Source organism: Coregonus clupeaformis, chromosome 35, assembly GCF_020615455.1.
Source record: "Coregonus clupeaformis isolate EN_2021a chromosome 35, ASM2061545v1, whole genome shotgun sequence".
Taxonomy (NCBI): Eukaryota; Metazoa; Chordata; class Actinopteri; order Salmoniformes; family Salmonidae; genus Coregonus; species Coregonus clupeaformis.
In genome coordinates, this window is record NC_059226.1 from 28193540 (window position 1) to 28214296 (window position 20757).

General features: G+C 42.8%; 1 pseudogene; it reads left to right on the plus strand.

Moving 5' to 3' along the window:
- The first annotated feature begins 3292 nt into the window (after positions 1-3292).
- Positions 3293-20757, plus strand: part of LOC121551812 — an 88575-nt pseudogene continuing 71110 nt past the window's right edge.

Below are 20757 nucleotides of genomic sequence, written 5' to 3' on the forward strand. Positions count from 1 at the left end.
AACAGTAGGCCAGACAAAATTAAACTGGCCTATTTTTATAATGAATATGAATTCGGAGGACAGAAATTAATAAATATTAAAGCATTAGACCTATCACTAAAAGCTTCAGTCATACAAAAGTTATACTTAAATCCGATCTGGTTCTCTAGCAAATTAGTAAGATTGTCTCACCCAATGTTCAAGGGACTTTCTCCCTTTATTCGATTACAACCTCACACTTTCAGTTATTTGAAAAGGAAATAATCTCCCAAATATCACAATTTATAAAACAAGCCATAGAAAGTTTGGTTGCAATTTCAATTTAATCCTCCAGAAATGACAGAACAAATATTGTAACAAATATTGTGGTTAAACTCAAATATACTAATGGATAAAAAACATTTTTTTTTAAATAAAATGTTGAAAAAAGGTATAATCTTCGTAAATGATATTATCGGTAAGACTGGTGGAGTATTGTCGCACAAAATTACAACCAAATAATTGCAGCATTACCGCAAAAATGGAAAAGGAAAGTGGAAGGTGGAAAAAGTAAGGAACTTGTCTGTCGGCCTTGCATTAAAGAACATAATTGGTTAAAGAAAATTGTGATGAATAAAAAAGTATACCAGTTTCATTTAAGGACCAAAAGATTGACAGCCGTCCCATATAGATTGCAAAATAGTTGGGAAGAGATTTTTGACGTACCGATTCTATGGCATAGTGTTTATGAACTGATACGCAAAACGACGCCTGATTCAAAAATTTGATTTTTTCAATTTAAATTATTATATAAAATTCTTGCTACCAATAGAATGTTATTTGTATGGGGGATAAAATCTTCCCAGCTCTGCATATTTTGCTGCGAAGAGACAGAATTTTAGATAATTTGTTCTGGTACTGTCCATTTGTAGCTTGTTTCTGGACACAGGTCCAGGAATGGCTTAAGGATTGCAATATTTACATGGAGCTAACCCTACAGATAGCATTACTGGGTGATCTGAAAAGTCAGAGTCAATCGATCAATAATATAATAATACTTTTAGCAAAAATGTTTATTTTCAATTTACAATCTGTAGAAAGAATGAGAATAGAAAGGTTCAGAACTTTGTAAAACATCACAGGACAGTTGAAAAATATATGGCAAATAGAAATCCAATATGGATGGTGTTAAGAGATAGATGGGAGGTGTTGAATGGAGCTGAAGGATGGGACTAATAACAACAACTAATAACAAGATAACTAATGTAAAGCATACTGTGTCCATAATAAGTATATACAGTGGGGAGAACAAGTATTTGATACACTGCCGATTTAGCAGGTTTTCCTACTTACAAAGCATGTAGAGGTCTGTAATTTTTATCATAGGTACACTTCAACTCTGAGAAACGGAATCTAAAACAAAAATCCAGAAAATCACATTGTATGATTTTTGAGTAATTCATTTGCATTTTATTACATGACATAAGTATTTGATACATCAGAAAAGCAGAACTTAATATTTGGTACAGAGACCTTTGTTTGCAATTACAGAGATCATACGTTTCCTGTAGGTCTTGACCTAGTTTGCACACACTGCAGCAGGGATTTTGGCCAACTCCTCCATACAGACCTTCTCCAGATCCTTCAGGTTTCGGGGCTGTCGCTGGGCAATCACGGACTTTCAGCTCCCTCCAAAGATTTTCTATTGGGTTCAGGTCTGGAGACTGGCTAGGCCACTCCAGGACCTTGAGATGCTTCTTACGGAGCCACTCCTTAGTTGCCCTGGCTGTGTGTTTTGGGTCGTTGTCATGCTGGAAGACCCAGCCACGACCCATCTTCAATGCTCTTACTGAGGGAAGGAGGTTGTTGGCCAAGATCTCGCGATACATGGCCCCATCCATCCTCCCCTCAATATGGTGCAGTCGTCCTGTCCCCTTTGCAGAAAAGCATCCCCAAAGAATGTTGTTTCCACCTCCATGCTTCACGGTTGGGATGGTGTTCTTGGGGTTGTACTCATCCTTCTTCTTCCTCCAAACACGGCGAGTGGAGTTTAGACCAAAAAGCTATATTTTTGTCTCATCAGACCACATGACCTTCTCCCATTCCTCCTCTGGATCATCCAGATGGTCATTGGCTAACTTCAGACGGGCCTGGACATGCGCTGGCTTGAGCAGGGGAACCTTGCGTGCACTGCAGGATTTTAATCCATGACGGCGTAGAGTGTTACTAATGGTTTTCTTTGAGACTGTGGTCCCAGCTCTCTTGCCTATTGTCCTGTAGCCCATCCCAGCCTTGTGCAGGTCTACAATTTTATCCCTGATGTCCTTACACAGCTCTCTGGTCTTGGCCATTGTGGAGAGGTTGGAGTCTGTTTGATTGAGTGTGTGGACAGGTGTCTTTTATACAGGTAACGACTTCCAACAGGTGCAGTTAATACAGGTAATGAGTGGAGAACAGGAGGGCTTCTTAAAGAAAAACGAACAGGTCTGTGAGAGCCGTAATTCTTACTGGTTGGTAGGTGATCAAGTGCTTATGTCATGCAATAAAATGCAAATTAATTACTTAAAAATCATACAATGTGATTTTCTGGATTTTTGTTTTAGATTCCGTCTCTCACAGTTGAGGTGTACCTATGATAAAAATTACAGACCTCTACATGCTTTGTAAGTAGGAAAACCTGCAAAATTGGCAGTGTATCAAATACTCGTTCTCCCCACTGTATATATATATATATATATATATATATATATATATATATATATATATTTGAGAGAAAAAACATATGGGGGATTGGAAGTGATGCAGACATTTACATTGATGGAAGTTACAATCTATCTGCAATATTAAAGCTGATCTACCCCTAAAAAAAAAAACATTCAATGAACTCAATCATGATCCATTACTTTAATGTTTTAATCATTCATATGATAAAGGTGGCCAATACGGACAAGAAGATCTAAGCTCTGTACTTTCAAAACTATACAAAGTATTATGATATAAATACGAATTTATGCAACAATATAAAGACTGGGGACAATTGACACTAATGGGTTATGATACAAAAAATATTGGCAGAGTGTAATGCTCACTTTATCACTGTCCTGCCTAATATTATCCTCCAATATAAGTCTGGCTTTTACATGGACAACACATTACAGTATTTATAGCTCGCACAGATATTACATATTTTTTTCCCTACTGATATTGCCATTAATTTGATATATCCTCTCTTTATGCAAATGTCACCTAGCCCCTCTTCCTTTCTCTCCCTCTACCTCCTCCTATATAAAACCTCTCTGTATCTGAGTTCTAGTACGTCCCTCTGAGTCCTGGAGAGTAGAGAAGAACAGCTCCCGTCAGTTCAGCATCAACACAAACCATGTTCCCTGCATCTCTGCTGCTGCTGCTGGCAGCTGCCTCCTGTGAGTTCCTGACTGCAGTCTGATCAATATAACCTGTGTGGCTGTCATACTGATGTGACTCCTTGATTGATTGATCTGATCTGTCATTCCTCTCCCTCCTCAGGTGTCCACTGTCAGGTTGTACTCACACAGGCTGAACTGTCAGTCCACGGGACCCGCAGGATCCCTCAAACTCACATGTGTCTGTAGTGGATTTACTCTAAGCAGCACTAATATGTACTGGATCCACCAAGCACCTGGAAAAGGACTTGAATGGATCATTTACTATCATTCTGACACGTACAAGAAGAATGCCCTGTAGTACGGGCCGATTCACTGCATCAAAAGACAGCACTAATTTCTATGCACATGAGCCAGTTGAAGTCAGAGGACTCTGCATTGTATAACTGTGCTACAGACTCACTATGGTTAAACTAATAAGAATAGCCGTACAAAAAACATCTGGTAGAGAAAGGAAAGGTAATGAACAAACACACAAACACACAGATGGTATGACCAGTAGACCATGACAAGGGGATACATGAGGATCAATTCTAATGATGTATCAAATAATAACACAATGATGCACCTGTTAAATAGATGGTGCTAGTGTTGTTGATGCACCAACAGGGGGCACTCTCTCTCCATATGATTAAAATAAATGTAACTGTAACATGTTTCTCTTTGGTGTATTTAATGTTGTTCATTATTTCCTTTCCAAGGTCTACAGAGTTACGAACTCACTCAGCCAGCCTCTATGACTGTCCAGCCAGGTCAACCACTGACCATCTCCTGTAAGGTCTCTTATTCTGTATCTGACACTTGGACAGCTTGGATCTGTCAACCTGCAGGAAATGAATTGGATTCACTGCAGAACAAGTTCAGCCTCTCAGTAGACTCTAGCAGTAATACCGTGTTTTTAAAAGGGCAGAGACTGCAGACTGAAGACACAGCTGTGTATTAATGTGCCTACCCTCACAGTGATACAAACCAGGACCAGAGCATTATAAAACCCATCCTCTTGGTAGATACTGTACAGAATATGGAAGCTGAATAGCAGATGTAATGCTCCTCAGTTCCACTAATTTTATTGAAAATAAATGTTTTATCCATAAAATACTCAAACGAAAATGTCTGAAATTGTACAACATTATGCCAAGCTATAAGAAACAGCCGTTCATCTTCCCTGGCCAAAAGATTGTGCCATGACACCACAGGTCATCACTGCCATGACTGGAAGTAATTATTTACAGATACAAAATGTATGCATGTACATTTTGTATTGTATGTTTGTGCATATAGTTGAAGTCGGAAGTTTACATACACTTAGGTTGGAGTCATTAAAACAAATTTTTAAACCACTCCACAAATTTCTTGTTAACAAACTATAGTTTTGGCAGGTCGGTTAGGACATCTACATTGTGCATGACACAAGTAATTTTTCCAACAATTGTTTACAGACAGATTATTTCACTTATAATTCACTGTATCACAATTCCAGTGGGTCAGAAGTTTACATACACTAAGTTGACTGTGCCTTTAAACAGCTTGGAAAATTCCAGAAAATGATGTCACGGCTTTAGAAGCTTATGATAGGCTAATTGACATCATTTGAGTCAATTGGAGGTGTACCTGTGGATGTATTTCAAGGCCAACCTTCAAACTCAGTGCCTCTTTGCTTGACATCATGGGAAAATCAAAAGAAATCATCCAAGACCTCAGAAAAAAAATTATAGACCTCCACAAGTCTGGTTCATCCTTGACAATTTCCAAACGCCTGAAGGTACCACATTCATCTGTACAAACAATAGTATGCAAGTATAAACACCATTGGACCACGCAGCTGTCATACCGCTCAGGAAGGAGACGTGTTCTCTCACCTAGAGATGAACGTACTTTGGTGCAAAAGTGCAAATCAATCTTTGAACAACAGCAAAGGACCTTCTGAAGATGCTGGAGGGAAGTACAAAGTATCTATTTCCACAGTAAAACGAGTCCTCTATCGACATAACCTGAAAGGCCGCTCAGCAAGGAAGAAGCCACTGCTCCAAAACCGCCATAAAAAAGCCAGACACGGTTTGCAACTGCACATGGGGACAAAGATCGTACTTTTTGGAGAAATATCCTCTGGTCTGATGAAACAAAAATAGAACCGTTTGGCCATAATGACCATCGTTACGTTTGGAGGAAAAAGGGGGTCACTTGCAAGCCGAAGAACACCACCCCAACCGTGAAGCCCTGGGGTGGCAGCATCATGCTGTGGGGGTGCTTTGCTTCAGGAGGGACTAGTGCACTTCACAAAATAGATTATGTGGACATATTGAAGCAACATCTCAAGACATCAGTCAGGAAGTTAAAGCTTGGTCGCAAATGGGTCTTCCAAATGGACAATGACCCCAAGCATACTTCCAAAGTTGTGGCAAAATGGCTTAAGGACAACAAAGTCAAGGTTTTGGAGTGGCCATCACAAAGCCTTGAGTGTTGGGACACTAATTCAAAACTACCCAAGCATGACTTCACCCAGGATGCACCTGCACTCAGAGCATAGTAAGACCAATGTATCGTTGAAAAAGTGCTGTAACACATTTAAAAACAACACACAACAGTGATGTATTGCAGATGTCGGAGAAAATGACTTATCCACCAGGCACATACTGGTTACATCAACATTGTATTTATGCTGCAGTAGTTTATGTGTCGGGGGGCTGGGGTCAGTTGGTTATACCTAGAGTACTTCTCCTGTCTTATCCAGTGTCCTGTGTGAATTTAAGTATGCTCTCTCTAATTCTCTCGTTCTCTCTTTCTCTCTGAGAACCTGAGCCCTGGGACCATACGTCGGGACTATCGGGCATGCTGACACCTTGCTGTCCCCAGTCCGCCTGGCCTTGCTGCTGTTCCAGTTTCAACTGTTCTGCCTGCGGTTACTGAAACCCCTACCTGTCCCAGACCTGCTGTTTTCGACTCTTAATGATCGGATATGAATTGCCAACTGAGAGACCTGAGCCCTAGGACCATCGTCGGGACTGCCGGCCGTGGTGACTCCTTGCTGTCCCCAGTCCGCCTGGCCTTGCTGCTATTCCAGTTTCAACTGTTCTGCCTGCGGTTATGGAACCCCTACCTGTCCCAGACCTGCTGTTTTTAAACTCTTAATGATCGGCTATGAAAAGCCAACTGAGATTTATTCCTGATTATTATTTGACCATGCTTGTCACTTATGAACATTTTTGAACATCTTGGCATGGTTCTGTTATAATCTCCACCCGGCACAGCCAGAAGAGGACTGGCCACCCCTCATAGCCTGGTTCCTCTCTAGGTTTCTTCCTAGGTTTTGGCCTTTCTAGGGAGTTTTTCCTAGCCACCGTGCTTCTACACCTGCATCACTAGCTGTTTGGGGTTTTAGGCTGGGTTTCTGTACAGCACTTCGAGATATCAGCTGATGTATGAAGGGCTATATAAAATACAATTGAATTGAAAAATTGAATTGTTTCAATTTAATTTGTCAATATATTGTTATGTGGAATCTACATGGAAAATACATTGGAAGTTATAATTTCAACCACAGGATTATGTCATCATGGTAACCACATTTCAGTTTCAAATATGTTCAATTTGTACCTTTAAAACAAGGTCACTGATATTCCCATTATATAATTATACAGTATATATCCTCTTTCACCTAGCCCCACTTCCTTTTTCTCCCTCTACCTGCTCCTTATATAAACACCTCTCTGTATCTGAGAGTCCTAGTACGTCCCTTTGAGTCCTGCAGAGTAGAGCAGCTTCAACACAAACCATGTTCCCTGCATCTCTGCTGCTACTGTTGATAGCTGCATCCTGTGTGTCTATTTTTTAAAAAGGTTTATGGTGAATAAATTGACTAATTACGTTTTAGATTCCGTTTTAACAACATCTGTGATTTCTTTCAACAGGTGTTCATGGTCAGACATTGACTGAGTCTGGACCAGTAGTTCAAAAGCCTGAAGAATCCTACCAACTGACCTGTATAGCCTCTGGGTTCACATTCAGTAACTACTACATGGCTTGGATCGGACAGGATCCTGGGAAAGGACTAGAGTGGGTTGCTTTTATTAGCACAGCTAGTAGTCCCATCTCTTACTCCCAGTCAGTGAAGGGTAGATTCACCATCTCCAGAGATGACTCCAGCAGTAAGCTGTACCTACAGATGAACAGCCTGAAGAGTGAGGACACAGCAGTGTATTACTGTGCTAGAGAGTCACAGTGGTTAAACTAATGGGAGAAGCCATACAAAAACCACTTCCCCATTCAGCACAGACAACCTCATTTATTTTTCATTTTTCATTTTTTTTTTGAGGGAGGGGAGCTTAGCTTAATATTGCAGATATATTTTGGGTTCAATCAATTTAATTGTTAGCATCATTTATAATCCCCCTTACTTAAAAAAAAAACATTCCAATAAATGTTTTAATAACTAAATGTTCACAAGCACCGCCATAAATTAGTTTTTACAAGAATAACTTGATTCATACAGAATAGTATTACCAATAATAAGAAAACAATGTTTAACCATTCTAGAGTTTCATCTACCATAAGTGTAGTGTTAGAAACAGATACATTATCATATAATTTCCCCCCATTTTGCAATGATATTCCCAGTCCTTTTATACATGATTATCTTCATTATGCAAATGTGATCTTACCTCTCTCTCTCTCTCTCTCTCTCCCTGTCCCTCTCCCTTATATAAACAAGCCCTATATGTGTGTCCTAGTACGTCCCTCTGAGTCCTGGAGTGTAGAGAAGAGCAGCTCCCACCAGTTCAGCTTCAACATAAACCATGTTCCCTGCATCTCTGCTGCTGCTGGCAGCTGCCTCCTGTGAGTCTTTTTTGATTTTTAATAGTTTATGGACTTAAGTTCTGGTGAATAAATTGACCCATTAGGTTTTAGATTCTGTTTCAACAAAATGTGTTATGATCTTTCAACAGGTGTTCATGGTCAGACACTGACTGAGTCTGGGCCAGTGGTTAAAAAGCCTGGAGAATCACACAAACTGACTTGTACAGCCTCTGGCTTCACATTCAGTAGCTATTATATGGGCTGGATCAGACAGGCTCCTGGGAAAGGACTAGAGTGGGTTGCTTATATAGGCACATTAAGTAGTCCCATCTCTTACTCCCAGTCAGTCCAGGGTAGATTCACCATCTCCAGAGATGACTCCAGCAGTAAGCTGTACCTACAGATGAACAGCCTGAAGAGTGAGGACACAGCAGTGTATTACTGTGCTAGAGAGTCACAGTGGTTAAACTAATGGGAGAAGCCGTACAAAAACCACTTCCCCATTCAGCACAGACAACCTCATTTCATTTTGATGAATGATTTAATAGCAAAGTGTTCACAAGCACCACCTTACATTTGTTTTTAAAATGATAACTTGATTCTTACAGTATATAATTACCAATAATAAGAAAACAAAGTTTAGCAATTATAGAGTTTCATCTCCAATAAGTGTAGTGTTAAAAACTGACACATTATCACATAATTTCCCCCCATTTTGCACTGATATTCCCAGTCCTTTTATACATGATTATCTTCATTACGCAAATGTAATCTTACCTCTCTCCCTCTCTCCCTCTCCCTTATATAAACAAGCTCTATATGTCTGTCCTAGTATGTCCCTCTGAGTCCTGGAGAGTAGAGAAGAGCAGCTCCCACCAGTTCAGCTTCAACACAAACCATGTTCACTGCATCTCTGCTGCTGCTGGCAGCTGTTGTCTGTAAGTGTCTGTATGGGGACAGTTTACAATTTTAGAATAAGGCTGTAACATAACAAAATGTGGAAAAAGGCAAGGGGTCTGAATACTTTCCGAATGCACTGTATGTACAGTATGTGCATATATTATGATATATTATGCATACATAATGCATCCAGTAATGCATCAGACACCTGTCTTTGTAGGACAGACAGTATGCAAATAAACCCCCTCCCTCTGCTATATCAAAGACCTGTTCTGACACAACTTTCATCACTGCAACCACCCTGTTTGTTAGTAACCAGACAGACACTGCCAGAGATCCAACAGAGAAACATGTTTCTTACACCCCTACTCCTCCTGGCATTCCTGCAATGTAAGTGGGGGGATTTTAGTCTCTTTGAATAGAGGACATCAAACATTGTGTTTGTCAGTTGATTTGCCAGTGTTTTAGTCAGTTCTTTTCCCATTGTGTTAGTCAGTTGTTTTGCTATTGTGTTAGTTGTTTTTGCTATTGTGTTAGTCAGTTGTTTTACCATTGTGTTAGTCAGTTGTTTTGCTATTGTGTTAGTCGGTTGTTTTGCCGTTGTGTTAGTCAGTTGTTTTCCCATTGTGTTAGTCAGTTGTTTTACCATTGTGTTAGTCAGTTGTTTTGCTATTGTGGTAGTCAGTTGTTTTCCCACTGTGTTAGTCAGTTGTTTTCCCATTGTGTTAGTCAGTTGTTCTGCTATTGTGACATTGTTTTTGATGAATGCCTCTCATCTCTCTCTCTCTTCTCCCTGCTCTCTTTCAGATATACACAGCATTAGTTTGACCTCCTCCCCTGCTCAACTCAATGCTCCTGGAGAGTCAGTGAAACTATCTTGCCAAGTCTCTGGCTATGCCCTGACAGACTATGGTACAGGTTGGATACGACAGCAGCCAGGGAAAACACTGGAGTGGATTGGGATCATCTGGGCCAGTGGATCCATCAACTCTGGAGCCTCTTTTAAGAGCAGATTCACCATCTCCAGAGACAGTAGTAATGTACGGTACTTAGACATCACCAGTCTGCAGGCTGAGGACACAGCTGTGTATCATTGTGCAAAAACTAGAGGCACAGTGCAACAGCTCAATGGAAGACCTGTAGAAAAACAAAATACTAACACAGAGATTACTATAAGAACAACATAGTATGATAAGATGACAGTTTTAAGAGCAAAATGTTCAAAAGCACATTCAGTGAAATTCAATATTCAAAAATACACAGCAAATTGGGTGTAGATTTTCTTTCTGTTTAAAAGTTGCAGAGTGTTGATTTCAAAACTATTTGACTCTAAATGGAACACTCTATGGTCATAAATTCAACACTCCATAGTTAATTTAACACTGATGAATACATCATTTTTTGTTGATAAGGTTAAAATATTATGATTGCTAAAAATGGTCCTAGGGCTGTTTTTCTAAACATAATATAGTCCCATCCCATAAGTGAAGCGTCAAAAGTCAATATGGTTCACAGAGGGTTTTCTGAAATTCCTAACCCTGTCATATTGTACCTGCCTTCTTATACAAATTACACATAGCTTTCTAACTTTTTAACTCTTTCATCTCACCCTCTCTGCCTTATTTAATACAGTCTATCTGTGTGACTCACATCTCTCTCTCTCTCTCTGAGTCCTGGAGAGTGAAGAAGGTAAACTCCCACCAGTTCAGCTTCAACACAAACCATGTTCCCTGATTCTCTGCTGTTGTTGTTGGCAGCTATATCCTGTCTCTCAGAATTTGGGTGTTTAACAGACTTATAACATGTTTAAAGGAATACATTATGTAATTCATGCTTACATAGCTTTAAAATAGCAGTACATTTGAGATTGTTCTATATGACATGATGATGTTTCTTAACAGGTGTACACTGTGGTCTTGAGCTCACCCAGCCAAGTTCAATGGTTATAAATTCTGGAGAGTCTTTGGTAATCACAGTGACTTTAATAGGACAGAGTCTGCAGACTGAAGACACAGCTGTCTATTACTGTTCTCGATACCACAGTGATACAAACAAGCCCCAAACCTGTACAAAAATCCCAACAGTAGTGGGTAGAAAACAAACTCAATCATACTGTATTTTCCCCACCAGAAATACTGTTGTACCATTCATATATGTCTACATAGTAAATCAAGGATGAAAATACACAAACTAAATGATGAAATCATTCCTCTGTACATTTTACTTTACATGGTGTGTTGTATCTTATTTGCGATATAAGAGGTGTCAATGTTCAAGTAAATACAGAGTTCATACTACCTATCTATAGTTAACCATCGTCACTTCACTGAAAATATCATCAGCAAACAGAATAAAATCTGTAAGTAATAATCTAAATAAAATGTTAATATCAAGTAAAAAAGAGTAATGGTCCAAGTATTTATCCTTGGAGGACACCAGCCATTACATTCTGACACTGATTCTGTGTATAACATGTCACTATGATACAAGTAACATCTTCTTTCACTCTATGCAAAGCAACTCTCCTCTCTTGTATATAAAGAGGAATATCTCTCTCTCGTTCACTCAGTTAGCATAAGTGCAGTTACATTTTACATTTACGTTTTACATTTTACATTTAAGTAATTTAGCAGACGCTCTTATCCAGAGCGACTTACAGTTACTGAGTGCATACATTTTTTCATACTTATATTATAGTTACCATCAGTTCATCTTCAACACAAACAATGTTCCCTGCATCTCTGCTGTTGCTGCTGGCAGCTACATCCTGTGAGTTTTGGGGGACTGATACATCAACAAATACCATTTGTGTTCTGTCAGACTGAGCTCACACAGCCAGGCTCTAAGAACCTGCAGCCTGGACAGCCTCTGACCCTCTCCTGTAAGGTATCTGGGTATTCTTTAACCAGGACCAGCTACTGTACAGGGGTGAATCGCTAACCTACAGGAAAAGCACTGGAGTGGATCGGATTCATTTGTCACAATGGTAGCTCATATTACAGTTATAAACTGAATAACAAGTTTAGCATCACAAGAGACACGTCCAGCAGCACACTAACTTTAAAAGGACAGATTCTGCAGACTGAAGACACAGCTGTGTATTATTGATCACGTTACACAGATGAATAACAGAATGTAAGGTTCTGTATTTATTTTCTTAGTCATCCTTGTGTTCTTGAACGTAGCCCTGTTTCTTTGTGTTCTTGAACGTAGCCTATGTCTTTCATTTTTGTACATTGATTTCACCTGTGTTAGTTACTCACCTGGTCTCATCAGCTCCTTATTTAGTTCAGTTCATCCTGTTTGTGCCTTGTGAGGTATTGTTCGTTTTGACTCTACTAAGCCTTTTCCTAGCTCGTTTGTGAGAACCAGTTTTAGCCTTCAGTCCTAGTTTTGTTTCACCTGCCTGTTTGCCTTCCTGTGTATGACCATTGCCTGCCTGTGACCACGATTCCTGCCTTCTGCGAAGGCGAAATAAACACCTGCCGCACTCTGTGCGTGAATCTATACCTTTTTCTCCCTGAGTACTCATTACACAGAACACACACACAGCCTATTTGATAGTGCAACCCTAAGTAACAGTACAGATGAAAAATGATCAGGCCTACTGTACATCTTACTGTATAAAGTATTGTTGAAAGAAAGCCTTGGTTGGAACTGTTGCTGTTAAAATACAAAACATATTTTTTTATTCTGAACTGGAATAAACTGATTGATCACATCACACAGATGTAGACCAGAAAACACACACAGTCCTAATGAGAGGTGTGTGGCTGGTTGAAAATTTCAACAATCATTGAGACTGTTTCTGTACTTGTCTTTTAAGTATGTCAGAGTTGAGAACCCTGACTCGCATTGGTATGTGGTGCCAAACTGGATCAGAACATTTACTGCTTTCAGGCAGGAGACTGCTTCCTGCTGTAGATGAGCAACCCAGAACTGTGTGAGTGTGTTTGCCTCAAAAAGCATCTTGCTTCAATCAGTTTATTCCAGTTCAGAATACAAATTATTACTTGTATTTTAATTTTCAACAATAATTTCTACAGTAAGATGTACAGGAGGCCTGATCATGTTTCATCTTCATCTGTACTGTTACTGTCACGCTCTGGTTCCGGGACGTTGTGTATGAACCAGGGTGTGTTTGTTTTGTTGGGTATTTGTTGTGGGGTTGGTTGTAAGGGTGTATTCGGTTGGTTGTGTTTTGGGTGTGTTAATTGTGGTGTCGTGTGACTCCCAATCGGAGGTAACGAGTGTCAGCTGTCGGCTCGTTATCTCTGATTGGGAGCCATATTTATTCTGTCTGTGTTCTCATGTGGGTTGTGGGTTTTTGTTCCAAGTTCAGTATATTGTCACTGTCGGACTTCACTATCGTCTTTTCTTTTGTATTGACGTGCTTGTCTAATAAAGTCATCATGTTCACTCCACGCGCTGCGTATTGGTCCGCTTCTTCAGACGATCGTGACAGAATAACCCACCATAAAGGAACCAAGCAGCGCGTCCAGGAACAAAGGGTCTGGACATGGAAGGAACTGGTGGACGGAAAAGGGTCCTGGACTTGGGAGGAGATCCTCGAGGGGATGGATCGCCGTCCTTGGAGCGAGACGGTGGAGAGGCGACGGCGAGAGGAGCAACGGCATCAGCAGGGCCATCATCGTCGGAAGGACGAGAGGCAACCCCAAGAAATTTTTTGGGGGGGGCACATGGCTTGGGCGACGGAGCAGCAGGAGGCTGCCACAAGGCAGAGTCAGAGGGCTGCCAGGTTAAGGGGGCTGACGGAGGCAGAGAAGGGACGGATTCAGTGGGCTACCAGGTCAAGGGGGCTACTGGGTAAAGCAGGGAAGGAAAGTGTTGAGGCACGGCGTGAGGTACTGGGGTGTGTAACCAGTTCGGTCCGGCCCGTTCCTAGTCCCGAGGTGCAGCCAGTAGTGTGTGTTCCCGTGCGGTACGGCCTGTTCCGGTCCCTCGCACTAAGTGTACGGTGCGCGTCGCCAGCCCAGCCCGGCCTGTTCCTGAGCCTCATACTGGCCTACGGTGCGCGTCGCCAGCCCAGCCCGGCCTGTTCCGGCCACTCGCACCCAGGGATACGGTGCGCTCGCCAACCGGCCCGGCCTGTTCCGCCACTCGCACCAGTGATACGGTGCGCGTCGCCAACCCAGCCCGGCCTGTTCCTACTCCACGCACCAGGGATACGGTGCGCTCGCCAGCCCGGCCCGGCCTGTTCCGGCCACTCACCAGGGATACGGTGCGCGTCGCCAGCCCAGCCTGGCCTGTTCCTACTCCACGCACCAGGGATATGGTGCGCTTCGCCCGCCCGGCGCGGCCTGTTCCGGCCTCTCGCACCAGGGATACGGTGCGCGTCGCCAGCCCAGCCCGGCCTGTTCCTGCTCTCCGCACTAGGCCTACGGTGCGTCCCCAGGGCCAAGCATGCCCTGTTGCTGCTCTCCGCACTAGGCGTTATGTGAGTCCCCAGGGTCCAGCATGCCCTGTTTCGGCTCCCCGCACTAGGCGTTATGTGAGTCCCCAGGGTCCAGCATGCCCTGTTCCGGCTCTCCGCACTAGGCGTTATGTGAGTCCCCAGGGTCCAGCATGCCCTGTTCCGGCTCCCCGCACTAGGCGTTATGTGAGTCCCCAGGGTCCAGCATGCCCTGTTCCGGCTCCCGCACTAGGCGTTATGTGAGTCCCCAGGGTCCAGCATGCCCTGTTCCGGCTCTCCGCACTAGGCGTTATGTGAGTCCCCAGGGTCCAGCATGCCCTGTTCCGGCTCTCCGCACTAGGCGTTATGTGAGTCCCCAGGGTCCAGCATGCCCTGTTCCGGCTCTCCGCACTAGGCGTTATGTGCGTTCCCAGGGTCCAGCAAGCCCCTGTTGCTTCTCTCCGCACTAGCCCTGAGATGCGTGTCCTCAGCCCGGTACCTCCTGTTCCGGCACCACGCACCCAGGCCTACGATGCGCCTCAGACGGCCAGAGTCTGCCGTCTGCCAACAGGGCTGAACTGTCCGTCTGCCCAACGCCGTCTGAACTGCCCGTCTGCCCAACGGGCGCCTGAACTGTCCGTCTGCCCAGCGCCGTCTGAACTGCCCGTCTGCCCAACGGCGCCTGAACTGTCCGTCTGCCCAACGCCGTTGCCCGTCTGCCATGAGCCGTCAGAGCCGTCCGCCAGACCGGGCCGCTCGAGCTCTCCGCCAGACAGGATCAGCCAGAGCCTTCCGCCAGACAGGATCAGCCAGAGCCTTCCGCCAGACAGGATCAGCCAGAGCCTTCCGCCAGACAGGATCAGCCAGAGCCTTCCGCCAGACGGGATCAGCCAGAGCCTTCCGCCAGACAGGATCAGCCAGAGCCTTCCGCCAGACAGGATCAGCCAGAGCCTTCCGCCAGACAGGATCAGCCAGAGCCTTCTGCCAGACAGGATCAGCCAGAGCCTTCTGCCAGACAGGATCAGCCAGAGCCTTCCGCCAGCCAGGATCCGCCAGAGCCGTCCAGCCAGGATCCGCCAGAGCCATCCAGCCAGGATCCGCCAGAGCCATCCAGCCAGGATCCGCCAGAGCCAGCCAGCCAGGATCTGCCCCTTAGTCCGGTGCTGCCTACTAAGCAGTTTGTGACTGTGGTGGGGTGGGGATCACGACCGGGGCCAGAGCCACCACCGTGGACAGAGGCCCACCCAGACCCTCCCCTAGTCTTTATGTGGGTGCGTCCGGGGTTCGCACCTTTAGGGGGGGGTACTGTCACGCTCTGGTTCCGGGACGTTGTGTATGAACCAGGGTGTGTTTGTTTTGTTGGGTATTTGTTGTGGGGTTGGTTGTAAGGGTGTATTCGGTTGGTTGTGTTTTGGGTGTGTTAATTGTGGTGTCGTGTGACTCCCAATCGGAGGTAACGAGTGTCAGCTGTCGGCTCGTTATCTCTGATTGGGAGCCATATTTATTCTGTCTGTGTTCTCATGTGGGTTGTGGGTTTTTGTTCCAAGTTCAGTATATTGTCACTGTCGGACTTCACTATCGTCTTTTCTTTTGTATTGACGTGCTTGTCTAATAAAGTCATCATGTTCACTCGCAACGCTGCGCCTTGGTCTCCTGTTATAGACGATCGTGACAGTTACTAAGGGTTGCACTATCAGTAGCTAGCTTGATTTGGCTAATGTTAGATATTAGCTGTGTACAAGGCCAGGGGATTGTTTGAAAGAGAAACTCACATCTACTACTATGAGAGTTAGTACTCCCTTATTTCTGCTTATCATCACCTGTTATAAAATGACAACAATGCCTTGCTAGCTGACTTACTTTTCCACGGTCGAAGCACTGTTTCCTGAAGCATTCTGCCCTGTTCTGAAAGAACTCCCTGGGTTTACCGTCATGCTGTGGATGTTTGGTCAGGACGTGTCGTTTTATTAATTTGTTCATTTTGAGAGACTCATTACTAATCACTTCCCGCACAAAACACATTGTGGGCGCTCCTCGTTATTTCTCAAAGTTTGTATGAAACTAAGAGAAAGAAACTAATCGCTGTATTTGCGTTTCATTACAATTGATCTCAGTCAGAACTTGTGGCTAGCATGAGTCCATTTGATGACTGCAGTGAGTGATGGCGAAAGGGAAAGACAAGTCAGTGGCTGACAGCGCATCATCTGCTGCTGAACGGCAACGATGCATCGTGTGTGTCGCGGAGTGATCTTCAAGAAAACTGCAGAAAAAAGATCTGGTAAACCTCGAAGCACACAGGCATCTCCCTCTCCCACTCGCGCAGATGCCAAACTGAGCAGAGACAGCTGCTAAGCAGAGAGCGCACTGAATAAAGAGCGCAGATGCACTTGGCCAAATCAATTCCAGTAATTCATGAGATAATAATACATTTACTCTGACACGTCGCGACCCACCATTAACAGGTCTGCGATTAAGAAAGGCTGCCCTAATCTATGGATTTCACATGACTGGGAATACAGACATGCATCTGTTGGTCACAGGTACCTTAAAAAAAAGGTAGGGGTGTGGATCAGAAAACCAGTCAGTATCTGATGCGACCAGAAATTGCCTCATGTAGTGTGACACATCTCCTTCTGTATAGAGTTGATCAGGCTGTTGATTGTGGCCTGTGGAATGTTGTCCCACTCCTCTTCAATGGCTGTGCAAAGTTGCTGGATATTGGCGGGAACTGGAACACGGTGTCATACACGTTGATCCAGAGCATCCCAAACATGCTCAATGGGGGACATGTCTGGTGAGTATGCAAGCCATGGAAGAACTGGGACATTTTCAGCTTACAGATCCTTGCAACATGTGGCCGTGCATTATCATGCTGAAACATGAGGTGATGGCGGCGGATGAATGGCACGTCGATGGGTCTCAGGATCTCGTCACGGCATCACTGTGCATTCAAATTGCCATCGATAAAATTAAATTGTGTTAGTTGAAAGTTGCTTATGCCTGCCTATACCATAACCCCACCGCCATCATGGGAAACTCTGTTTACAACATTGATATCAGCAAACCACTTGCCCGCACAACACCATACACGTGGTCTGCGGTTGTGAGGCCGGTTTGAGGTATTGCCAAATTCTCTAAAACGATGTTGGAGGCAGCTTATGATAAAGAAATTAACATTCAATTCTCTGGCAACAGCTCTGGTGGACATTCCTGCAGTCAGAATGCCAATTGCACACTCCCGCAAAACTTGAGACATCTGTGGCACTGTGTTGTGTGACAAAACTGCACATTTTAGAGTTACCTTTTATTTTCCCCAGCACAAGGTCCACCTGCGTAATGATCATTCTGTTTAATCAGCTTCTTGATATGCCACACCTGTCAAGTGGATGGATTATCTTGGCAAAATGAGAAATACTCACTATCAGGGATGTAAACAAAAAATTTGAGAGAAATAAGCTTTTTGTGCGTATGGAACATTTATTTGATCTTTTATTTCAGCTCATGAGACATATGATCAACACTTTACATGTTGCGTTTATATTTTTGTTCAGTGTCGTTATGTTTTGGGGTTATTATATATATTTTTTACCTTATTTCCAGATGTCTTCTAAACTACTGTCGTATATGATGAATGGTGGCAATTATCGCTGTCAACAAAGAGTCCGTTATGCTGCATCATGTTAGAAGTTTTATTCATACCACGAGGTTACAGCATAAATTACAGACACGCGTTGTCCGGAGAACGACTCGCCAGATTGTTATGCTCGTTCTAACGTCTCATCGTTTAACCCCTATTTATAAACCCTGATGCCCCCTCTTCTGGCCAATCACCAGTCTCCCCTGTCTACAACCCCCCCCTGTCTGTGATATGTGGTATTACACCTAAAACATTCCCCCTTGATACTACCATAAACAACATTCTATCTCTTCATGAAAAACATTTAACAAAGGCATAATCTTCAGATACCATATTCCCCCCTTTCGAGACAACCCAAACGTCTCGAAACCAAACAGAATAGGATTATGACTAGTAACAACTTATCTTATTGAATATCTTTAACCTTAAACCAAACCATTCTCCTCTAGAGTGTAAATACCTTTCTTATAAAATATGAATAACTGTTGATGAAATGTTAACACATTACTATGAATCATGAATAAATCTCTATGGAGTGTAAACACATTACTATGAATTATGAATAAATCTTTATGGAGTGTGAACACATTACTATGAATTATGAATAAATCTTTATGGAGTGTAAACACATTACTATGAATTATGAATAAATCTTTATGGAGTGTGAGAGCGAAAAACCTGTCAGGCAACCTTTGTTCCAAATCCATCCATCCATCAATCAAGACAGTAAAATTCTCTCACGGTCCCTCTGCCCCAGGCAACCACCGCGGTACTCCAGATAAACTCATAAATCATGTAAAGACATTTGAAACTATGATGCCATTAAATACACATGTTCCCCTGCAAACAAAATCCTATCCAGAAACATCCACTCTCAAGCTGGTCAACCCATAGAACTTGAAAGGGAATCTCTCCCTGCCTAACCGTCCTTTCCCTAACCCCATCGAAATAAACAAAAGCATCTAAGATCCTCATCTGCATTCAATAACATCACACATCATTCTACTAAACTCAATACCTAAGAATATGACACAATTATGTATTACACATCAAATATGTCTATAATTCATTGCAGACACTGGAATGTAGTCCACTACACTTAATCTCCTCCGTAGTCTCCTCCTCCAATGGACTTGTTGATGATGGAATCAGCCACACCCTCCTTGTTTCATCTCCTCCAGTCATATTGTCCCTTCATATTGTCTTTGTTTCAGTATTCCAATCTCCACATGTTCTCCCAAATGCTTCTGGAATGACAAGAAAATAAACGACCAAACAGTATCTTTTGCAAAACCACATTTTGAAATTAAACATCAATATCCACTAACACTCTAAAAATGATATATAAATGATGCATGAATCACATTAACCTATCCCCCCCTTTGATTCATAAATCATACTAAAAATCATACTAATATTGAAAAAACAACTTGAAAAAATCATCAAATAATCCAAAATGATATTTATCCATCAGTAGGCCACTTGTCCCTCTTCGTCCAGATCCGGAACAGTCAACAATGGCATCTGAGTGTTGCCTCCAGGCACCACTTCTCCAACCTATCTCAATCTCATAACTTTCTCAAAAGTCAGTAACATACTACACAGTGCCTTAAAATGTACCCCATCACTGCCCCCTACTGGCCTAACTGATTATGCATCCAAATGCATCGCTGATATTTTCCAAATGTTACACCATACCATGAATGAAGTCCCCCTTCTCCCTTAAACCTACCCTTCAATGATAGGCTTGAAGACTATGACATGTAGCCATGTCACCCTTTTAACCCTAGATTTAGCTGTGTCCGGTGCTAGCTCTCTTTTAATAGTAAAAGCCTCATATGGAAGCTTCAACGTTGACACATACCCAAATCCTATCCCTCCATAGGGTAAAAATATATATACTTTATCATCACAAACCCACCAAATATCTCTAAGATTCCCCATAGTCACCCTGTCAGTCAAAAGCTAATCTTTTAACCATCAAAGTCCTGCTCTTCTTACTACCTGGTATATAAAAAATTACATTATATTTGTCATCTCTAACCTTATGTTCATGCTTATCCAAAGTTATCATATAACATCCCAATATGATATTCCCATAAACATACCCCTTACCTCATATATTTTATTAGACCAAAAACAACTTTTATCCTCACTGGTTCACCTGAATACTTCAGGTTTCCACTGTTACCTGACTTTACTTTCCATCTACCAATTCCCATAGGGTAATCCATTTACCCAAGAACACTTAAACCCTACTGTTCTGACAACTACATTATTTTATCGGTCAATGACTGTTGCCGACACCACAGTCATGACAAAGCATAACCCTGACCCAGACCCGCTAGAGGCTGCGCAACCATCCAACACGTCTTGGGCTGGCATCCCCAACAGACATCAACCCTCAAGATTCCTCACTGACTCTTACAGAATGAGTTAATCTATCTCTAATTTCCACAACAGAGGAACGAGCAGCACTGATCAGATGCCCCCCCCCTCTGTCATCAAAATCAAAAGACCTCATCCTGCAGCTTCCATGATGAATCTCTCTTCTCCATTTCAGATTAATCTATATTGCTCTCTCTCCGCCCTCCTATTTTCCATAACCTCCTGAGTCCCTCTTGCTACCTCTA